The sequence below is a fragment of the Anomaloglossus baeobatrachus genome, chromosome 9 (assembly GCF_048569485.1).
Source record: "Anomaloglossus baeobatrachus isolate aAnoBae1 chromosome 9, aAnoBae1.hap1, whole genome shotgun sequence".
In the NCBI taxonomy this organism is placed as follows: domain Eukaryota; kingdom Metazoa; phylum Chordata; class Amphibia; order Anura; family Aromobatidae; genus Anomaloglossus; species Anomaloglossus baeobatrachus.
In genome coordinates, this window is record NC_134361.1 from 230,786,173 (window position 1) to 230,809,257 (window position 23,085).

General features: G+C 47.7%; 2 protein-coding genes across 4 annotated transcripts in view; both read right to left on the reverse strand.

Annotated features, from left to right (window-relative positions):
• The window catches only part of CARD9 (caspase recruitment domain family member 9), a 43,598-nt gene extending 43,033 nt beyond the window's left edge, over positions 1 to 565 (reverse strand). The window contains exon 1 of one of the 2 annotated variants that reach the window (XM_075324737.1): positions 546 to 565. The gene's annotated coding sequence lies outside the window, so the exon portion shown is untranslated. Of the gene's footprint in view, positions 1 to 415; positions 495 to 545 lie in introns of those variants that run through there. The other variant, XM_075324736.1, reaches the window with a different exon arrangement.
• Positions 566 to 15,327: 14,762 nt separating this feature from the next.
• Positions 15,328 to 23,085, reverse strand: part of SNAPC4 (small nuclear RNA activating complex polypeptide 4) — a 133,212-nt gene continuing 125,454 nt past the window's right edge. For both annotated transcript variants that reach the window (XM_075324738.1, XM_075324740.1), the window contains one exon: positions 15,328 to 15,911. The gene's annotated coding sequence lies outside the window, so the exon portion shown is untranslated. The remainder of the gene's footprint in view (positions 15,912 to 23,085) is intronic.

Sequence of the window (23,085 nt, forward strand, 5' to 3'; positions counted from 1 at the left end):
AGCAGATAATGGCAGCAGGTTTATCTGCAGCCACATTACAAACCCCCGGTATAGATGTAGCAGAGCTGACAGTGCCGTTCATGCTCTGCACATAGATAATAGGAGCAGGTTTAGCTGCAGCCACATTACAAACCCCCGGTATAGATGTAGCAGAGCTGACAGTGCTGTTCACGCTCTGCACAGAAGCCTTCTTTCCCTCTGTATTTTAGATACAGATGTAGCAGAGCTGACAGTGCCGTTCACTCTCTGCACAGGTGAGCAGATAATAGGAGCAGGTTTAGCTGCAGCCACATTACAAACCCCCGGTATAGAGGACTCGCTGAGCTTTGCTGACTGCATGTGTGTTTCGCCTCCAGGCACCGTGCTGCCTCCTGTTTACGGCAGCAGGACGGTATAAAGCAATCTGGGGACTGACCTTATAGGAGGTTTTTAGGGTGCAGGAGTCATCGAGACGTCCGGGCTTGTTCCATGTGACAAGCAGAAGAGGAGTGCGGTGCAGGTATAGACGGGGAGGCGCGGGGAGGCGCGGGGAGGCGCAGACTCACCTTCACTTCCTTGTAGGCGGACACATTCCACAAAGCAGCTGGATCATCTGTCCCTCTAACAACAAGAAAAGAGCAAAATAATACAAATGGTCATTAAAAATATTAAAAACCCATGCGCAGCCGGCACCAACCGAGCTGCAGAGACATTTCTTAATCCGTTTTAGTTCCTCCTTTTTATTCCTTATTTTTTGAAGACGTCAGAATTACAAAATGAGATGAAGACACTTCGTACGTAAATCAGTCCGGCCATGTAGTCACCAGTGCAACCAAGCTGTGCGCACGAAGGGCTACCCCATGAGCCCAACACCTCACTCATGTCTGTGTTGGCATCGAGCTCCTGCATACACCTCTAAAGCCGATGACACACTGAATTGTGACCGTGATCGGTGCACACTACACACTGTCAGGATATGCGGTTTACATAGACGCGGACTTGTGTCCACTAGACATATCCAGCACTTCTATTGAGAAGCGGAGCACGTCTAGTTGGCATGTGACCACAAGAATACAAACTGCATACTTGCGATCATATTAGCGCTCATTCGCACACACAATACTGAGGAATCCTGACAGTGAACAGTGCACATTGTGAGGATATGCGGTTTGCATACACACGGTCTCGTGACCACTAGACATATCCAGCACTTCTATTGTGAAGCTGAGCACGTCTAGTTGGCATGTGACCACAAGAATGCAAACTGCATACACATGATCATCTGACCGCTTGCTCTCACACACAATACTGAAAAATCCTGACAGTGAACAGTGCACACTGTCAGGATATGTGGTTTGCATACACGCAGTCTCATGTCCACTAGATGTATCCAGTACTTCTATTGAGAAACTGAGTACGTCTAGTTGGCATGTGACCACAAGAATGCAAACTACATACATGCGTTCGTGTGACCGCTCACTCATATACACAATTCCGAGGAATCCTGACAGTGTGCTCACCACAAGCTGTCAGGATTCAAAAGTCTGCAGACTTTTGGGTCAAGTCTCTCACTTTTGGGTCAAGCCTCAACTTGACTTTTGGGTCAAGTCTGGACAACCCATAAATATTTAATAAGTGGCTATTATTAAATGCCTTTTCAGTAAAACAATATTATGTAGCAGCAGTATTATGATGGCACTGTATGACGGTATTATTTTCATATTTAACATGATGGTTGGTGGATCCTACACATTTTTCTTATTGGCTCTACTATCACCACAGTGTTGGTGCTACTTATCATTATCTAATTTGCATTTTATTTGGCAACGGGGTGGGGTTTTGATTAAAAGGGGGTGTGGCTTAACATGTAACACCGTAAATCAGATTGCACAAAAAAATTAAATCGCAAAAATGGTTTGGCTCATTTTTCAGACTGTCTAGTCTTAAGTGTGTCTAAGTAGTGGACAGGATTAGTAAGATCCGCCCAATTGTTCCAGACAATTTAGACTTTAAAGTGAGCAGAGCTTGAAAAACCGAGACCGACTGGTTCTGCGCAGCCTTCGTCATTGCAGTATTCACGCTTCTAACATGTGACTAATATAGACGGCGGTATGATAGAGGGTGAATCCGCAGATCCAGGGGCAAGTTCAGACCTGAGGAGTATACACATCCCAGAGGAACTCCCTCAGCTCCTACTCCAAACAAACAAGGGCGGCTAGAACATGTGAGGGTTGGCTTCCAGGTTGAAAGGAACGTGGACCCAAATTGGGTTGATCTCATTGGATTGGGTGCGATATGGTTGGTCATGTTTTTCGTAAAGACCCTGAAGACCTTACCGGGATCATCCGACTGTCAACTTTGTTTGGAGGCCTCCCGTTCCTCCTATCCCAGATTTGGGTCCTCCGGGCCATTGGCATTTCAAAGGTTGATCCTTTGTACTCCAGATAGAAGAGTCTGGGAGTGATCTACCAAGGCGTTCCTATGCATCTAACATATGTATCTAACATGTATGGAGGCCTTTCCTTTAGGGTGGTTGTTGTAGATATTAGACAAAGGTCGTCCAAACCTCCGGATTACGACAATCGAATGTCTACGAGGGTCTCCTGACTTTTCCATAATGGAATTTACAAAAAGGATGGGGTCTAAAAGGGGAAGCTATTCTCCTTGTGGAGACTGACACACCTTTCCAGTAAACCAGTGGTGAGGAGACTTTATCCTTAAAGAGGCAACTTACAAAAAGGATGGGGCATGTTTAATGTTTCCAAAAGGATAGACCCCACCACCAGAGGTGTTTTTTCAATGACTTGTACCCTTCTCCCCATTGAAAAGACCGGGCTAAATGTGTATGGAGGGGTCGGAAGGAATACTTATCCAATACTTAGGATATCGGATCAATGGGGGTCCAAGAAGTTGCATTGTGACCGGATTAGCATACCCCAGAACGGCTATTAGTGTATAGAGCTCGCCACAACAACGCAAGGCGACCGGTGAGGAAGTCATGTGTCGGACCCCCACCAATCTGATTTGCTAAATATAAGTTGTCAGTATCTAAACACTGGACACCCCCTTTAAGGTCCCATCCACATGGCAGATCCGGCAGCTCGGTGGATGCACCCCACACTACAGCTCCTTGTACCGCCATACTGTGCTCCAGATTCTCGTAACATGGAATTATTGACATAAGGGGGTCGGTAGAAATCTAAAGCTGCCGTTCTATGAGATCTATGGAACACAAGGGCTCCATGGCTCCATAGTCGTCATGGAGGGGCACACAAAGCTATGGACTTTGCTGCTGCATTCACTCGAAAGCAAGAATCTAAGAAATGTGAACTAAAATAAATGAATACAGACGGGTTTGTCATGTTCTTTATCACAGCAGCTACTGAAATAACAAGGGGTCTTGGAAACGTTTTCATCGACACCTATTACAACCACAAAATAGGATGGGCCGGGCGACGAGGGGGCGACGATCCCTGCAGCATTTCCGTAGATTGTCCCAGCCACGGTCTCGGGTACAGATGCAGACAATACCTTACTAAGAGGAAACCAATCGGGAAAAGTCGCCTCATATGGCGGCCATTCAGACCATCTTTGTAATACATAAAAGGTTCAAACTTAGAGGAAAAAAATGTGAATTTTAAAAAAATCCGAAAATGCAAAAAAATGGAAATAGGGAAGGGATTAAGGGCCTGTGCAGATACCGATGAAAATTACTTGAAAATCTTTTGTGTCCTTTCACTGCATCTGATTGAGAGTGCTCGCTTCCATACTAACTAGAAGAAGCTTATAGTCTGGCGAAACGCGCGTCGGGAGTACATCCTAATCTACAGGATCTGCGATGACAGTTTCAGCGCTACAGTATCGTTGCAGAAGCAATAGTGGAGTTATCCTGTTTCTGCACTGTAGATTAAGATGTACCCCAACGCCTTTTGCAGGACTAATGGCTCCTTCTAGGCATCAGTGCCATCTATGTCAGTGATTGGCTGCAGTGGTGAAGTGTGCTGTCAACAACATGTAGTAATTGCTACAAACAACACACAAAGCACAGTGCAGAAACGAAGAGGCAGTAATGGGCCAGGGGAAGGTATATTACAGCAAGCTATTTTATTAAGATGTCCTTTGGAAACAACTGTTCTTAAAGTGAAAAACCCCTTAAATCCCCACATTCCATTAGTTTGGGGGTTTTTTGCGCCCCTTCTTCCGAGAGCCGTAACTTTTTTATTTTTCCTTCAATCTTACCATACGAGGGCTTATTTTTTTGCAGGACGAGTTGTACTTTTGAATGAAACCATTAGATTTACCATATAGTGTACTGGAAAACGGCAAACAAAATTCCAACTGGGAAAAATTGCAAAAAAACAGTGCCATTGCATGATTGTTTTTGGGATAATTTATTCACTGTGTTCACTATAAGGTAAAACTGATTTGTCATTGTGATGCCCCAGGTGAATACGAGTTCGTAGACACCAAACATGTGTAGGTTTACTTTTATCTAAAAGGGTTAAAAAAAATTCAGACCTTTGTCCAAAAAAAGTGGCGCACTTTTTGCGCCATTTTACGAAACCCTTAGTGTTCTCATTTTCTGGGATTTGGGGCTCAGTGACTGTTTATTTTTTGCGTCTCTATCCGACGTTTTTAATGGTATCATTTTTGTGCAGATGCTACGTTTTGATCGCCTGTTACATTCTGCGCAAAAAATGTAATTTTGACCTTTGAAATTTTTTTGCTGCTATGCAGTTTACCAATCAGATAAAATGAATTTATATATTGATAGATTGGGCATTTTGGAACATGATATACCAAATGTGTGTATATTTTTTTATTTTCTTTTAACCCTTAGGTTTTCAGTGGGGCAAATGGGGGTGATTTGAACTTAGGTTTTTCTTTTTTTTTATTTTACTAGCCCCCCTAGGGGGCTATAAGGATCAACAGTCTGATCGCTCATTCATTTCTGTAGATCACAGCTGCACATCTGATCTGCAGAATTGCTCGTCTTCTCTAAGGCGGGCTTTGTACGTTGCGACATCGCAAGCTGATGCTGCGATGTCGAGTGCGATAGTCCCCGCCCCCGTCGCAGGTACGATATCTTGTGATAGCTGGCGTAGCGAAAATTATCGCTACGCCAGCTTCACACGCACTCACCTGCCCTGCGACGGTCGCTCTGGCCGGCGACCCGCCTCCTTCCTAAGGGAGCGGGTCGTGCGGCGTCATAGCGACGTCACACGGCAGGCAGCCAATCAAAGCGGAGGGGCGGAGATGAGCAGGATGTAAACATCCCGCCCACCTCCTTCCTTCCTTATAGCCGCCGGCGGCAGGTAAGGTGATGTTCCTCGCTCCTGCGGCTTCAAACACAGCGATGTGCGCTGCCGCAGGAACGAGGAACAACATGGTACCTGTCGCGGCACCGGCATTATGGAAATGTCGGAGCCTGCACCGATGATACGATAACGACGCTTTTGCGCTCGTTCATTGTATCATCTAGGATTTACACTCTACGATGTCGAAAGTGACGCCGGAAGTGCGTCACTTTCGATTTGACCCCACCGTCATCGCACGTGCGATGTTGCAACGTGCAAAGCCGCCCTAACAGTCAGCATCACATTTTGACAGAGCGATGTAAGGGGTTAACAGGCGCGAGTGGATCACAGATCCACCCGTGCCTGATAGCCGTACATCTCAGCTGTTCAAATCAACTGACATATGCAAGACTCATTGCTGGCTCACCGCAGCAGCCGCAGGTGGTTACCCTGACACAATCCAAGACGTACCCACTATGCCATGTGTCGTAAAGAGGTTAATTAATTAACAGATATCGCTTCTTTAACAAAGGAGTTGTCCAAGATTAGAAAAACATGTCCGCTTTTTCTTTTCCGAAACAACTTCCACTCCGGCCTACAGATTATGTGCGATATTACCCCTCAACCTCATCCAATGCAATGCCAGACACAACCTGTGGACAGGTGTGGTGCTATTTGTTTTTTTTTTTAAGAAAGCAGCCATGTTTTTCTAATACCCGACAAGAAGCACAATATGTCAGATCATGCATAAATACCTGCTATATTCAGAGCCAGGACTGGTGAAGAGGAGAAGATTTGATCCCTACTAGCAGTTCTTGAGAAAAGAGATTATCTATCAACCATAGATCTTCAAGGTGGATATTTGCATATTTCAATTCTTCCAGGTCATCGGAGATTTCTTTGCCTTGCCATTATGTGGGGTTCGCGAGCGTTCCACTTGCAGGTCACCTGTCTGCCGTTTGGCATCTTGGTAGCCCCAAGAGTCTTCACCAAGATAACAGTGGTGCTTGCAGAAGCACTCAGACTTCAAGGGATATACATTGTCTTATCTCATCGACTGATTGATACAAGTTTCCTCCAAGGTGCAGCTAAAGGGCCATCTCCAGAAGACTGACCTCTCATAGGTTCCTAATCACCCGGGCAATGTCTCAGCTGTCCCCTTCCATGACGTTGAAATTATTGGGGTTCATCATTGATTCCCACCATCTTTGGGTAACATTGTCCAGCGAGATGATCCGGAAGCTTCAGAATAGTGTCGGTCATCTGGTTCGCACTCCTTGGGTCTCCATCAGAATGGCAATTAAGGTTTTGGATACACTAACCTCTTCCATAGATGCAGTTCAAAGGCCCAAGCATCACTTCCGCTCTCTTCACTCTCAACATCCAAAAATTCTCGAGTTGTAGGCGGCAAGCTTCGCTTTGGGTGCCTAGGTAAGCTACAGCTGGGTGCAAAAACCCTGGCCAAGCCAAGAAAGTCACCTATCATCTAACCTCAGAGAACTGGTACTCCTTCATTCTCTGCTCTTTTTGTATGAGCAGGTGGGAACCATCCGCCCCAAAAATCTGACCTGTTGATCTTGCATCAACAAACAAGGCGGAACCAGGACTGTTTTGTTAGAGGCAGAGTGTCGGTAGATGTTTGGGCAGAAGCAAATCTCCACAGTATTAACGCAGTCCATATTCCGGGAGTCGACAATGTCAGAGCAGATTGGTTGAGCAGCTACAAAATTCTTCCAGGAGAATGGCGTTTCAGCAACAAAATATTTCTTTAAATCACGAGCAAGATGGGCTCTCCCGATCCGGGCGCTATGGCTCTAGGTCAGAATGCGAAGACCATCTGTTTTTGTTCTTGCCGAGTGTGCAGCCATCCGTGGGCTCTAGACGGTCTCTCTCCCCTGGACAACCATGCTGGTCTACGTCTTTCTACCACTATCCTTAATTCTGAAAGTGTTGATCAAGATCAAGGAAGAGGGGGCAGAAGTAATAGCAATCATTCCCTTTTGGCCTCAAAGAAGTTGGTTCCCTGTCGTGCAGCATTTATCGAAAGGCAACTATTGGAAGCTACCTCTGGTGCCGGATCTGGGAAACAACTTTCACCCAGACCCAGCAAGGCTACATGTGATGGCATGGCGATTGTCCGGGAGAACCTAGTTGACTTTCAGAGCAGATCATCAGAACTTTGTCCACAGCTAGAAAGCCGACGACACTAACAGTCTATTCCAGAATATGGAGAATCTATCATGTCTGGTGTTTGATGGAGAAGTCAGATATAAAATCCATAGCCTCACTATTACAGTTCCTTCAAGCAGGGTTTGAAGCTCAACACTCAAGTCTCTTTTTTTCTGCCATTAATGCGCCACTGGATTGCTCCTTTTCAAACCATCATCTTATCTAAAAAGCTTTCAAGAACCTGAGACTGCCGTTTGTCGTTCCAGTGCCCTCTTGGGATTTAACATTGGTTCTTAAAGCCCTAAAAGACTCCCCTTTAAACCTGTAGATTGGACTTCCCTTAAACATCTGTCCTGGAAAGTCTTATTTTTGGTGGCAATCACAACAGCTAAATGGGTCGGAGAATTTGAAGAATTATCATCCAGGGTACCAGATTTTCGTATATTTCCAGATCACACTGGGCTTTGTTCCAAAGGTAGACTCTTCCTTCAATATCAACCAGGAGCTAATCCGATTAGATCTTCTGATCCACAAAATGGAGAGGAGAAGAACCTACACTTGCTTGATGTCAAGAATTCTTCTTTATCTTCAGAAAACTCAGCCATTTAGGAAAGATGTATAGTAAATGTATACCTTCAATTTGCAAGTCCGAACCTGGAATGGAAAGCTAGCAAAAGCACTAGGGGGATCAACAAACTAATCTGTGATACGTCCTAAATCTTCAGGATCTATCACTTTCCATCACAGTCTCTTCCACTCAAGAAATCCTACACATCTTGGCAGGTGATGGTGCACATAAAGCTACGGCTGCTACCTGGTCATCAGGCTCCACCACTTTCCATCAGAGCCCATTCCACTCGAGAAAACCTCCCCATCTTGGGCTGAGATGGTGCACGTAAAGCTGGGGCTGCTACCTGGTCATCAGGCTCCACCACTTTCCATCAGAGCCCATTCCACTCGAGAAAACCTCCCCATCTTGGGCTGAGATGGTGCACGTAAAGCTGGGGCTGCTACCTGGTCATCAGGCTCCACCACTTTCCATCAGAGCCAATTCCACTCGAGAAAACCTCCCCATCTTGGGCTGAGATGGTGCACATAAAGCTAGGGCTGCTACCTGGTCATCAGGCTCCACTACTTTCCATCAGAGCCCATTCCACTTGAGAAAACCTCCCCATCTTGGGCTGAGATGGTGCACGTAAAGCTGGGGCTGCTACCTGGTCATCAGGCTCCACTACTTTCCATCAGAGCCCATTCCACTTGAGAAAGCCTCCGCATCTTAGGCGGAGATGGTGCATATAAAGCTGGGGCTTCAAAGTGGTCATCAGAATCTACCTTCGTAAACAATTACATCACTGATACAAATGGTTCAGCCTTTGGCAAAAGAGCAGTACCCAACCCTAGGAGTTTATTATTTGCCTATTGCTTGTCTAATCAAACTTTGTGCTGTCGTAGAACGACGACCAAAGCCTAAAAGTTACCTAAATTTTAAATTTCCTAAAGTCCATAGTCAGCACAGTCTTCCCTCTCTATATCAATTACCAGTAAATTTATTATTGCTGCAAGAACATACATGGTCTCCTTCCTCCCTTTATTGTAGAGGACATGGGAGCGTCTACTTAATTGAGATTGTGTTTATTACTCATTAACCTACCTTCTGTTCTGTTCCAGCTACGGATAAAGTATTTACCCATTGTGTGCTGCCTACGGACTTCAAGAAATGAAAACTGCTGGTAAATAAACTTTCTCTATCGCTTCATTGGAAGACACAGGAAACCAGTATCCCCCAATGCAGGCTCCGAGAAATAGATTTTACGGTGAGTACCTAAAATCCTCTTAGTTTTTTTTGCACTACCCCCTCTTCCACCGTTTTTTTTTTTACTTTTCGATCGGCCTAATTGTACAAGAGCTTGTTTTTCCACAGGACATGTTGTCGATTTCAGTGACATCATTCACTTTACCATATTGTCGTGCACCATTTTCGGGAGTATATGCTTTCTGGAGGCAGACACAGCCTACTACGTCTGGGTGTCCGTGTGTCCGCCCCCGGAAAGCGTATACTGCCGAAAATGATGCATGACAGAGCACGCGATAACTCCATCTGCACCATTATAGGCAATGGCCCTGTTGGCGTATATGTCCGAAACCCGTTTCGCAGGTAGTTCAGATGGAAGCCCCAACTGGACCACTGAACGAAATCGGTACGCAATGTGAAAGGGGCCTTACCCTCCCCATGTCCAACCCCATTTCTCAGTTGATGTCCTGGGTGTCTGTTGTTTGAATGCGGTGGTGAAGACATATCGTCAACACTGCAGCTAATCACAGCGGTCAGTGGCTTCTTCGATCAGAGCTGCTGAGCTTGGTGATTGGCTGCAGCACTGTTTACGCGACGTCATGACTGCAGACAAACAACAGAGATAGCGCTGGACCTGGAATATGCAAGGAAAGTACACGTTTACTTTGTACAACCCTAATTGTCAAAGGGTCATCTGTCTGCTTTAAGGATTGTAATCGGAGTGAATGACATTGTATGTGCGCACGGGGCACCCAAAAGCAACACTGTCAAAAAACACTAAATGCAGGCGTCACGGTGCAAACCCACCTGAGCGGTGTGTGCCAGAGAACAAGCTTTGCTAAAAAGTCTTCATTTATATTTTTAGGACTTTGCGGTTGTAAAATCTGTGCAGTTCTTTCACATAGCTGGCTGTCCTGATGCTGTTCATAGCATAATGCTCCTGGGTTGTGCGGGACACTCTCACATGTGCCACATTTGCCGCAACTATGAGCATATGGCAAACTGCGTACAAAGGAATCTATAGGAATGAAAAATACATCGTGTTTTAAAGAATTAAAGTCTTCGGGTGAATTCCTTCACAGCCGGTAGAGGCCAGAGCATCTTAAGGGTCTAATGGAAGGAATGCTCCTTATCCGCCAGACAAAATTAGACACTTCTGTCAAGCAAAAAGGATAAAATATCAATAGAAACACTGACACAATCTACAACAGGTTAAAACAACTAGAACTAAATATAGGATAAGGTATTTCTAAAAATAAAAAAAAATACACTTCAGACACTTCTTTCAACCAGGCTTGGGCAAAGAAAAGGTGGATTTAGAACCTAAATATAGTGTGACGCGACAGCGATGTGTGCAGGAACTGATATAGTCAGGTTGCCTCTGGCGCGGATAGTGGGCACATCCATTTTTATACACATACTTTATGAACCTGTAATTTGCGTAAAAAAGCAATATGAGAAGCCACAAATCTTTAAGAAAAAACAAAATCTTTGAGAATATAAGGACTCAAATACCCTATAGGGCAACCAAGGTGGGAGCAGCATCCCCAACAAAGACACAGAGCGAGTACCAAAAATCCTATTTTCTTGGTTGTCTCATTGAAGGACACAGGAACAATGTGACACCCTAAAGCAGTCCTCTTGGGTGGGAAGAAATAGCAAGATAATGAATGGCAATACCTTAGGTCTCAGCCCGAGCGACTGCCTCTTGCAGAACCCTTCTGCCAAGGATCGAGGACACAGAGGTGTACAATCTGGAAAACTAGGAGAACGAGTAAACCGAAGACCATGTAGGAGGCCTTGCAAACCTGTAGTGCAAATGCCTGATGGCATATTTCCCAGGAAGCACCCACATCCTCGAGGTGACCCAGAACAGGTGGAGATGGGTGGGGTTTGCCTCTAGCTTTCATATGCTAGGCTTCTAAAATTGCAGATCATATCCAGCAAGAAATAGTTTCCTCAGAGGCAGGTCCAGTGATTGGTGTGGAAGACATGGCGAATTTAAATCAGAGATATACCCTCGTGAAGGCAATGCCGGATCCGGGGAGGTAGGATGCAGGAAGATGCAGAGGGAACTTGTCCTATAGGGAAAGGAGAGGAAGTTGGAGAGGTCTAGTATGAAATTGCACAAGAGGAATAGCTTCTATGGAGGCGCCCAAAAGCCTTCTTCTAAAGAGAGAACTGGAAAAGGGTGCCTCAGGGTCTATACATCAACCTGGGGGGCAGTTGTCTTGTTTTCTGGAAGGAATACTCTTGCCAAGGCAGTGTTGAATAAAATCCCTAAGAAGATGAAGAGCTGATAGGGAATCAGGAGAACTATGATCTGTTGATGAGCCACTCAAAGCAAGATTGGTTGTTCATGGCTATCTGCAAACATTCCATTGTCTCGAACCAAGGAGCCTTGACAAGTATGTTGTCCATACAACTTCAGGGAAAAGAAGCAGATAGGCGCCCATCCGAAAAGAGGTCATGGTTGGAAGTGCCTGACCATGCAGAAGACGACTTGCTGGTTCTGGTTCTTTTGGACGTGTCAGCTAGTCAAAAGGGTGTGCCAGGATGGCGTCGGTTTGAAGGACACCTTTCTTTTCCTGAGGAGCAGGTGACTTCTGATGGTTAGAGGAAAATCGTAAGCACCCATGTGAAAGGAATTCCTGGTTGGAGGTGCCTTACCATGCAGAAAATGACTTGTTGGTTCTGGTTCTTATGGACTTGTCGGCTAGTCAAGAGGTAGCCAGGATGGCGTCGGTTTGAAGGACACTTTTCCTTTTCCTGAGGAGCAGACGTCTCTTGATGATAAAAGGAAAATTGGCGAAATAACCAAAACTGATTCTTGATTGGGGCAATTTGGTCTAGATTATGGGCGCAAACTTCTCTTGCCTCCGGTAGCTTAGGAAATAATCTTGTCTAGTCTAGTTCCAAGAAGACGAGAGACTAATAAGCAGAAGCTTACAAGGGAATTCTTGTAAGTGGAGGCCACACTACGGGCCTTACGTCAAAGAACTATGTGGATGGAAACGATGAAGTCTGATGCATGGAAGGAGCATCTAACCACTTCTAGAGAAGCTGAGCAGAGTACTTGTCCATGTGTGCAATCTAAAGGCTAGGTCAGCCTTTTCTAGAGATGGAGAGCCAGAAAGGATACCCTGAGATATGGACCAGGAGGCAGATTTTACCAGAGATTTGATTCACTTGTCTATCAGTCTGTAAAGGGATGCTTCATCCACCAGAGTCAGGGTAGTGGACTTGGATAACCAAGAGACTGGAGGGTCCACTTTCGGGGAGGAAGTCCATTTGGCCAAACAGACATGGTCTACCAGGTCCTAAGGAGCTTAAAGACATTGTAGGGGCAATGCGGAGACTGGCAAGAAACACAATTGGTTTTCCTCTGCGGTGTCAAAGTTGCTGATCGAGAATGAGAACGTTCGGCAAGAAAAACAGGGAGCAAGAAGAAAAAAAAGGGTGCAAGAAAGACCTACTCTACTGCTAGGTCCAAGGATGAAGGGGCTTGGAGGAGCTGGTTAGGCCAAAGTGGAGATGGGGACACAAAGTGAGATGACAGAGGACATAGCTGACCATTGGAGACGGGGACGGGAAGCAGTGCTGGCGCAGTAGCTATGGTAAAGGAAGGCAAGCAGAGGAGCACAGGAGACCATACTCGTCTGCTCTGATGGCTTCAAACCTGGTGGCATCACCCATGGTTCCTGCGTCCCCCAATATGATACAAATTCAAAATGCTTAAATTTGCTGTTCTTTCAGGTTATTATTTGTGCATCCCTTCCCCTGACAGCGGCTTACTACACTCGGCATCCAAGGGATAGAAATATGACAGACGGTGCCTAAAAAAATAAACAAAGAAACGAAAGTGATGGCATTGCCCAGTAAAACTGTCCCTTTCTGTGATGGAAATAACGCTTTCATAGTCTCATGGTTGTGAGGTGCATTGCATCTACCTATAATTACCATTTTGGAATTTGGCACCCGGTGTCAGGCGGAATTTCCTCTGTGCCCCGCAGGCACAGTACAGGAGCTATTTATGGCAGCATACATTTCATCAATGGATGTCCTTGTGCCATCCTATGTGAGATGCCCATAAAAAATAGAAAAGAAAAAAAAGAAGAACGCAGGTTAGAAGGAACAGAACGCTAGAGGTGGATGCAACAACAAATACAATTCCATGTACCGCGTTTCCCCGAAAATAAGACGCTCATATAATTTTTTTTCCCAAAATAAACGAGCTAGGGCTTAATTTTGGAGAAACATACACATGGTGATACCGCACTGCTCCGGGGGCCTTGAATGCTATGGAACGCGAGGACCTGCGGTGAAACACATCGAGGGCCTGCGGTGGAAGGCATCGAGGGCCTGCGGTGGAACGCATTGAGGACCTGCGGTGGAAGGCATCGAAGGCCTGCGGTGAAACGCATCGAGGACCTGCGATGGAAGGCATCCAAGACCTGCGGTGGAAGGCATCCAGGACCTGCGGTGGAACACATCGAGGACCTATGGTGGAACACATCGAGGACCTGTGGTGGAACACATCGAGGGCCTGCGGTGGAAGGCATCGAGGTCCTGCGGTGGAACGCATCGAGGACTTATGGTGGAACACATCGAGGACCTGTGGTGGAACACATCGAGGACCTGCGGTGGAACGCATTAATGCATTCCACCACAGGTTCTCGATGCATTCTACTGCAGGTCCTCATTTCATTCAGGCTCTCGATTTGTTCCATAGCGTTCCCTTCGGGGTCTGGTGAGTATAATTGTGGGGGTCAGTCTTCTCTCTTTTGGGGGTGTCTGCTTCCTCAAATTAAGTTTTCTGCAGTATTCTTTAACTTTTTTAGCTGCACGGACATTTCATTATTGAACCGCAACTAGGGCTTATTTTCGGGGTGGGGCTTATATATCAGGCATACTCCGAAAAGGCCTGCAAGGGCGTATTTTCAGGGAAAACGGTAGAAGTTTTAATTCCTGATACCTTCAATGATGGAGGAGGGCCCCTGTTGCAGCAACATGCCTTACTGCCAGACAGGTCTAAGCCGCGGAGACACCGACAGTGCGGCGAAATCTCCCTGTATGATATGCTGCATCAGTGTGCACGTAAATGGGACTGCACTGCAACCCGCAAGGTATAAAGTTGCAAAAAGTGCAAATGATTTAGCTGTTTTTGCACTTTGCTGTGATATCATAAAGCAAAGACAAGTCACGTGGTGAAAGTCTATGTGTACCCTCAGCCGTAACCTGGCTATGAAAGCTGCTTATGTCTCACAGTTTGCATTGCAGAATGCAGCTGTGAGAGTAGGACACAGTGGGGACAGGTTTCCATTTACTGACAGCAAGCACCGATGCGCATCTGGACAAAAAGTATAGCAAAAAGTTGGAATTGTATCTTTATAATAGGGGTGGTGAGAGCCACATTGAGCATTCACTCTTATAAATCATCCATAGACAAATCAGTTCTTCCCAAGAGCCGGGGGCCAGGTGTCACTTTCGGGAAATCGCTTTTCCAGACCTGCAATACAAGGACTCACGCACGCGAGAAACAGGAAAAGAAAAGAGGAACATGAAAAGCAAAAACACAGAGGAAGTGGTGAGAAAATACAACGAGTCTTTTAATGATAACATTTTCCATATACAAAAAAAGTATATATATTCATAAAAATATACAAATCCACAGCTCGGAGACGCCGGCAATTGTGATAAATTAACAAAAAAAAAAACACATTGCATTTCTATGGGGATAAAACAAACAAACTCCCTGAAAAAGGTCCCAAAAACTAAGGTTGGGTCGTACAAACAGCAGAATATCACAAGATATTAACGTGTCATGTGCAACTTTTTGAAAACTTATTTATAAAGGCACATATTTATATATATTACTAGTGGCACGGCTGTGTAGCCACTGATCCCCCGATAAAAATGACACCTTATTTGTAGAAATCGGATGTACCAGTCATGAGAAATTGAGTGTAGAGGCTGGAAGTGCACTGGGGGCGTGTCAGTGCACTTAGAAGGCGTCATTCGGGTGCACTGACACGCCCCCAGTGCACTTACAGATTCTACACTCAATTTCTCATGACTGGTACGTCGGATCTCTACAACTAAGGTGTCATTTTTATCGAGTTGCAAGCACCTATACAACCATACTACTTCCATGTTTAAAAGTGTTTAAAGTTCCCGATTGTTTCATTTTTTTCATTTGACATCTGGTTTTCACATCTGATAATGGAACTGCATCTAACTTATGGCGCTGAGGACTTGGGTCTGGCTCTATTAATATGTAAATACAAGGACATAGGCATATAAAGAAAATAGGAGCAATTTAAATATTAGGAAGTGACGCTACATAAAACTGTAGAGGAGAAGTCCATCTCTGAATGGATCACCAGACCCCATGTGGCCCGGTTTGTGCTCTGATACATGTACCTGATGCAGGTTATCTATAGAAACTTCTGGTTACAGGTTTACCCCAAAATGTGTCCCCTACACTGTGAGGACATGACACAGAGGTCTGCAAAGGGTCTCGGAATGTCAATCAATTAGGAGGCAGAACCAGAGAGGACAGGTTAGCGAGAGCGCGATCCGTGTGCTCCTGTCTGACGCACTTGTTACACCATTTATTCCACGACCTTCTTCATAAGCTCCAGCAACTCGGTACTTTAGCAGATAGGTCTTCACTGCAAAAACAGAAAAATAGTATATGTGTGTAATACATAAAGGAACGCAGATCTGAAATATCAGCGTAGTATCAAAATAACGCAATGGAGTACAGGAACCGGGGACACGATTTGCAGATGGATAGGATTCGGTCATTGATGGGGGCTAGATGACCAAACAAATTGATAAGTGCGGCCCTGACCAGCTATTGTCTGCAAGTCTGGCCGGGGTCACAGTCTCCGTTCTAGGTGTTGGATGTGGCCGAGGCCCGGGCTCTGTGCGGCCGCTCATCTCCCCCTCCATGTCTGTACGGAGCTTGTGCACTGGGCACAGTCATGGGGGGCAGAAAACGGTCTCCCCCAAACTGTTCCCCCAAAGACAGAAGCTACAATTGTCATAAAATTACCCGGAAGAAAGATGATTTCAAATCAAAATAAATCTTTATTACAAAAAAAATAATACACAAATACACAGCATTTTAGAATGTAGAGATAAGTATATGGCACATGAATAAATTGATAGTCATACAATATGCACAGCTGACAACGTAAATTCTAAACCATGAAAGGTAATCATATGGAAGTTGACAGTGTGCAAAAAATATTTACAATCACCCAACAGTGGGAATAATGGACATATCAGATATTACCTGTGCCAAAAAAATGAATGATGAAACCTACATAGTAAGAGGACATAGGCATAATACAATAACAATGTGAAACAATGTAAAAATCAATAAGATCGCAGATGAAAAAAATAATAATAGGTATGTCAGGAAAAACCTGATACAAAAGTAACTAAACTGCCAAATGCCAAAAGAGGATTGTACCACATAGCTACATACTAATAAAGCCTAACCAATGAGACACCCTGACGCGTTTCGCCGTGGCATAGGCCCTTGGAAAAAGCCACGGTGAAACGCGTTTACGTTGTCAGCTGTGCATATTGTATGACTATCAATTTATTCATGTGCCATATACTTATCTCTACATTCTAAAATGCTGTGTATCTGTGTATTATTTTTTTGTAATAAAGATTTATTTTGATTTGAAATCCTTTGGACTTTCTTCCGGGTAGTTTTATAGGCATTAAGTTACCACTGAGCAACTACCTGGTTGTTCTTTTGTTGTTATGGTCTCTTTTTTTTTGATTGGTGGTCAAAATTGTAGGTTTTCAAGCTGCAATTGTCCACAATGTCTCTGAAGAATTAGACTAAAGCTGGGGTCACACTAAGCGACAGCGACAACGACGTCGCTGTTACGTCACCATTTTCTGTGACGTAACAGCGACCTTGTAAGTCGCTGTTATAATCGCTACTTAGCTGTCAAACACAGCAGAAGCAGCGATCATAACGTCGCTACATGTGCAGAGAGCAGGGAGCCGCGCACACTGCTTAGCGCTGGCTCCTTGCTCTCCTAGGTACAGTACACATCGGGTTAATTAACCCGATGTGTACTGCAGCTACATGTGCAGAGAGCAGGAGCCGGCACTGGCAGCGAGAGCGGCGGAGGCTGGTAACGAAGGTAAATATCGGGTAACCAAGGACAGGGCTTCTTGGTTACCCGATGTTTACGCTGGTTACAGCTTCGCAGCTGCCAGACGCCGGCTCCTGCTCCCTGCTCGCTTCATTTCGTCGCTCTCTCGCTGTCACACACAGCGATGTGTGTGTCACAGCGGGAGAGTGACGACCAAAAAATGAAGCTGGACATTCAGCAACGACCGGCGACCTCACAGCAGGGGCCAGGTCGTTGCTGGATGTCACACACCGCGACAGCGACTGGACGTCGCTGCAACGTCACAGAAAATGGTGACGTAGCAGCGACGTCGATGTCGTTGTCGCTGTGTGTGACACCAGCTTAAGAGGCCGAGGACGACCCCTGATAACAGCCCGGAGCATTGTCCTCCTCCACCATCTGTACAGCACAATGCAGTCCTGGAATCACCAAACCCAGACCCCTGATAACAGCCCGGAGCATGATCCTCCTCCACCATCTGTACAGCACCATGCAGTCCTGAAATCACCAAACCCAGCCCCCCGATAACAGCCCGGAGCATGATCCTCCTCCACCATCTGTACAGCACAATGCAGTCCTGAAATCACCAAACCCAGCCCCCTGATAACAGCCCGGAGCATTGTCCTCCTCCACCATCTGTACAGCACAATGCAGTCCTGGAATCACCAAACCCAGCCCCCCGATAACAGCCCGGAGCATGATCCTCCTCCACCATCTGTACAGCACAATGCAGTCCTGGAATCACCAAACCCAGCCCCCTGATAACAGCCCGGAGCATTGTCCTCCTCCACCATCTGTACAGCACAATGCAGTCCTGGAATCACCAAACCCAGCCCCCTGATAACAGCCCGGAGCATTGTCCTCCTCCACCATCTGTACAGCACAATGCAGTCCTGGAATCACCAAACCCAGCCCCCTGATAACAGCCCGGAGCATTGTCCTCCTCCACCATCTGTACAGCACAATGCAGTCCTGAAATCACCAAACCCAGACCCCTGATAACAGCCCGGAGCATTGTCCTCCTCCACCATCTGTACAGCACCATGCAGTCCTGAAATCACCAAACCCAGACCCCTGATAACAGCCCGGAGCATTGTCCTCCTCCACCATCTGTACAGCACAATGCAGTCCTGAAATCACCAAACCCAGCCCCCTGATAACAGCCCGGAGCATTGTCCTCCTCCACCATCTGTACAGCACCATGCAGTCCTGAAATCACCAAACCCAGCCCCCCGATAACAGCCCGGAGCATGATCCTCCTCCACCATCTGTACAGCACAATGCAGTCCTGAAATCACCAAACCCAGCCCCCTGATAACAGCCCGGAGCATTGTCCTCCTCCACCATCTGTACAGCACAATGCAGTCCTGGAATCACCAAACCCAGCCCCCCGATAACAGCCCGGAGCATGATCCTCCTCCACCATCTGTACAGCACAATGCAGTCCTGGAATCACCAAACCCAGCCCCCTGATAACAGCCCGGAGCATTGTCCTCCTCCACCATCTGTACAGCACAATGCAGTCCTGGAATCACCAAACCCAGCCCCCTGATAACAGCCCGGAGCATTGTCCTCCTCCACCATCTGTACAGCACAATGCAGTCCTGGAATCACCAAACCCAGCCCCCTGATAACAGCCCGGAGCATTGTCCTCCTCCACCATCTGTACAGCACAATGCAGTCCTGAAATCACCAAACCCAGACCCCTGATAACAGCCCGGAGCATTGTCCTCCTCCACCATCTGTACAGCACCATGCAGTCCTGAAATCACCAAACCCAGACCCCTGATAACAGCCCGGAGCATTGTCCTCCTCCACCATCTGTACAGCACAATGCAGTCCTGAAATCACCAAACCCAGCCCCCTGATAACAGCCCGGAGCATTGTCCTCCTCCACCATCTGTACAGCACAATGCAGTCCTGGAATCACCAAACCCAGCCCTCCGATAACAGCCCGGAGCATTGTCCTCCTCCACCATCTGTACAGCACCATGCAGTCCTGAAATCACCAAACCCAGCCCCCCGATAACAGCCCGGAGCATTGTCCTCCTCCACCATCTGTACAGCACAATGCAGTCCTGAAATCACCAAACCCAGCCCCCCGATAACAGCCCGGAGCATTGTCCTCCTCCACCATCTGTACAGCACCATGCAGTCCTGAAATCACCAAACCCAGCCCCCTGATAACAGCCCGGAGCATGATCCTCCTCCACCATCTGTACAGCACAATGCAGTCCTGAAATCACCAAACCCAGCCCCCCGATAACAGCCCGGAGCATGATCCTCCTCCACCATCTGTACAGCACAATGCAGTCCTGGAATCACCAAACCCAGCCCCCCGATAACAGCCCGGAGCATGATCCTCCTCCACCATCTGTACAGCACAATGCAGTCCTGGAATCACCAAACCCAGCCCCCTGATAACAGCCCGGAGCATTGTCCTCCTCCACCATCTGTACAGCACAATGCAGTCCTGAAATCACCAAACCCAGCCCCCTGATAACAGCCCGGAGCATTGTCCTCCTCCACCATCTGTACAGCACCATGCAGTCCTGGAATCACCAAACCCAGCCCCCCGATAACAGCCCGGAGCATGATCCTCCTCCACCATCTGTACAGCACAATGCAGTCCTGGAATCACCAAACCCAGCCCCCCGATAACAGCCCGGAGCATTGTCCTCCTCCACCATCTGTACAGCACAATGCAGTCCTGAAATCACCAAACCCAGCCCCCCGATAACAGCCCGGAGCATGATCCTCCTCCACCATCTGTACAGCACCATGCAGTCCTGAAATCACCAAACCCAGACCCCTGATAACAGCCCGGAGCATGATCCTCCTCCACCATCTGTACAGCACCATGCAGTCCTGAAATCACCAAACCCAGACCCCTGATAACAGCCCGGAGCATTGTCCTCCTCCACCATCTGTACAGCACAATGCAGTCCTGAAATCACCAAACCCAGCCCCCCGATAACAGCCCGGAGCATTGTCCTCCTCCACCATCTGTACAGCACAATGCAGTCCTGGAATCACCAAACCCAGCCCCCCGATAACAGCCCGGAGCATGATCCTCCTCCACCATCTGTACAGCACAATGCAGTCCTGGAATCACCAAACCCAGCCCCCTGATAACAGCCCGGAGCATTGTCCTCCTCCACCATCTGTACAGCACAATGCAGTCCTGGAATCACCAAACCCAGCCCCCCGATAACAGCCCGGAGCATGATCCTCCTCCACCATCTGTACAGCACCATGCAGTCCTGGAATCACCAAACCCAGACCCCTGATAACAGCCCGGAGCATTGTCCTCCTCCACCATCTGTACAGCACAATGCAGTCCTGAAATCACCAAACCCAGCCCCCCGATAACAGCCCGGAGCATTGTCCTCCTCCACCATCTGTACAGCACCATGCAGTCCTGAAATCACCAAACCCAGACCCCTGATAACAGCCCGGAGCATGATCCTCCTCCACCATCTGCACAACACAATGCCGTCCTGAAATCACCAAACCCAGCCCCCCGATAACAGCCCGGAGCATTGTCCTCCTCCACCATCTGTACAGCACAATGCAGTCCTGGAATCACCAAACCCAGCCCCCCGATAACAGCCCGGAGCATTGTCCTCCTCCTCCATCTGTACAGCACAATGCAGTCCTGGAATCACCAAACCCAGCCCCCCGATAACAGCCCGAAGCATTATCCTCCTCCACCATCTGTACAGCACCATGCAGTCCTGAAATCACCAACCCAGCCCCCCGATAACAGCCCGGAGCATTGTCCTCCTCCACCATCTGTACAGCACAATGCAGTCCTGAAATCACCAAACCCAGCCCCCCGATAACAGCCCGGAGCATTGTCCTCCTCCACCATCTGTACAGCACAATGCAGTCCTGGAATCACCAAACCCAGCCCCCCGATAACAGCCCGGAGCATTATCCTCCTCCACCATCTGTACAGCACAATGCAGTTCTGAAATCACCAAACCCAGACCCCTGATAACAGCCCGGAACATGATCCTCCTCCACCATCTGTACAGCACAATGCAGTCCTGAAATCACCAAACCCAGCCCCCCGATAACAGCCCGGAGCATTGTCCTCCTCCACCATCTGTACAGCACAATGCAGTCCTGAAATCACCAAACCCAGCCCCCCGATAACAGCCCGGAGCATTGTCCTCCTCCACCATCTGTACAGCACAATGCAGTCCTGGAATCACCAAACCCAGCCCCCTGATAACAGCCCGGAGCATTGTCCTCCTCCACCATCTGTACAGCACAATGCAGTCCTGGAATCACCAAACCCAGCCCCCCGATAACAGCCCGGAGCATTGTCCTCCTCCACCATCTGTACAGCACAATGCAGTCCTGGAATCACCAAACCCAGCCCCCTGATAACAGCCCGGAGCATGATCCTCCTCCACCATCTGTACAGCACCATGCAGTCCTGGAATCACCAAACCCAGCCCCCCGATAACAGCCCGGAGCATTGTCCTCCTCCACCATCTGTACAGCACAATGCAGTCCTGGAATCACCAAACCCAGCCCCCCGATAACAGCCCGGAGCATGATCCTCCTCCACCATCTGTACAGCACCATGCAGTCCTGAAATCACCAAACCCAGACCCCTGATAACAGCCCGGAGCATTGTCCTCCTCCACCATCTGTACAGCACAATGCAGTCCTGAAATCACCAAACCCAGCCCCCCGATAACAGCCCGGAGCATTGTCCTCCTCCACCATCTGTACAGCACAATGCAGTCCTGGAATCACCAAACCCAGACCCCCGATAACAGCCCGGAGCATTGTCCTCCTCCACCATCTGTACAGCACAATGCAGTCCTGAAATCACCAAACCCAGCCCCCCGATAACAGCCCGGAGCATTGTCCTCCTCCACCATCTGTACAGCACAATGCAGTCCTGGAATCACCAAACCCAGACCACTGATAACAGCCCGGAGCATTGTCCTCCTCCACCACCTGTACAGCACCATGCAGTCCTGGAATCACCAAACCCAGACCCCCTGATAACAGCCCGGAGCATTGTCCTCCTCCACCATCTGTACAGCACAATGCAGTCCTGAAATCACCAAACCCAGCCCCCTGATAACAGCCCGGAGCATTGTCCTCCTCCACCATCTGTACAGCACAATGCAGTCCTGGAATCACCAAACCCAGCCCCCTGATAACAGCCCGGAGCATTGTCCTCCTCCACCATCTGTACAGCACCATGCAGTCCTGAAATCACCAAACCCAGCCCCCTGATAACAGCCCGGAGCATTGTCCTCCTCCACCATCTGTACAGCACAATGCAGTCCTGGAATCACCAAACCCAGCCCCCTGATAACAGCCCGGAGCATGATCCTCCTCCACCATCTGTACAGCACAATGCAGTCCTGAAATCACCAAACCCAGCCCCCTGATAACAGCCCGGAGCATTGTCCTCCTCCACCATCTGTACAGCACAATGCAGTCCTGGAATCACCAAACCCAGACCCCTGATAACAGCCCGGAGCATGATCCTCCTCCACCATCTGTACAGCACAATGCAGTCCTGGAATCACCAAACCCAGCCCCCCGATAACAGCCCGGAGCATTATCCTCCTCCACCATCTGTGCAGCACAATGCAGTCCTGAAATCACCAAACCCAGCCCCCTGATAACAGCCCGGAGCATGATC